General features: G+C 43.5%; 1 pseudogene; it reads left to right on the forward strand.

Annotated features, from left to right (window-relative positions):
• Window positions 1-690: 690 nt before the first annotated feature.
• LOC120586347 (uncharacterized) lies at window positions 691-809 on the forward strand (annotated as a pseudogene).
• The last annotated feature ends 219 nt before the right edge of the window (window positions 810-1,028 follow it).

Here is a 1,028-nt window from a genome sequence, read left to right on the forward strand (position 1 = left end):
CAACATGACAATGCTATTGCTGGGCAGCTCAAGTTCACTTTTATCCAAGAGGGTCTCCTGGAGATCCTACTATGTGTCAAGTCCTTTCCAGAGCTGATCTTCAATCCTCATGTCAACTCAGAGAAGAGATGATGTTTCCCTTTCACAGACAAGAAAACTGAGGCTCAGTGAGGTGCAATGAATTGCCCATGATCCAGCCGACGAAAAATGACAAGAGCTGAGCTCAGAAGTCATCCTGTCCTTTGGTTCTAAAGCACCTTACCCTGCTGCTTTACTATAGAGAAGAAATGTTCAGTTCGTAGATATGAAGCATGGTTTTCATGGAGCTTCAAGTATCATCCTGTCAGAAAAGCAGAGCCTGAAACTAGGAAATCCTTTGTGGGAGGACACCTAGCCGAGGCTTATGTGGTAGTCTGAATCATGGTCACCAACGGTGTCCATGTCCAATCCTCGGAACCTATAATCATGATACCTGACATGTAAAAAGGCTCTTATAATGATCTCGAGATGGAGAAATGATGCTAGATGATCCAAGCGGGCCCAATGTAATCATAGGGTTCTTATAAGAGGGAGACAGAAGGATTAACATGAATAGTAGGAGATGTGACAATGGAGGCAAAAGGCTGGAGTAATTTGAGAAAGTGGCCATCAGCCAAGGAATGTAGATGGCATGTAGAAACTGAAAAAGGCATCTACGGCCATGCTACCCTGAACAAGCCTGATCCTGTCTGATCTCAGAAGCTAAGCAGCGTCAGGCTTGGTTAGTACTTGGATGGGAGACCACCTAGGTAGACCAGGTGCCGTAGGTGTAAAAAAAAATAAATAAATAAAAAAATAAGGGAGTGTAAGCTGAGAAGGTCCTTGCAATCTGTGAGGTCAACCAAGTGTTGCCTCACCTGAAAAAAAAAAGAAAAAAGAAAAAAGAAAAAAAAGAAACTGAAAAAGGCAAGGAAATAGATTCTCTCCAAAAGCTCCCAGAAGGAATGCAGCCTGGCCAGCATCTTGATTTTAGGCTTCCGACATCGAGG

This window comes from Pteropus medius, unplaced genomic scaffold (genome assembly GCF_902729225.1).
Source record: "Pteropus medius unplaced genomic scaffold, Ma_sr-lr_union100, whole genome shotgun sequence".
NCBI classification, from domain to species: Eukaryota; Metazoa; Chordata; class Mammalia; order Chiroptera; family Pteropodidae; genus Pteropus; species Pteropus medius.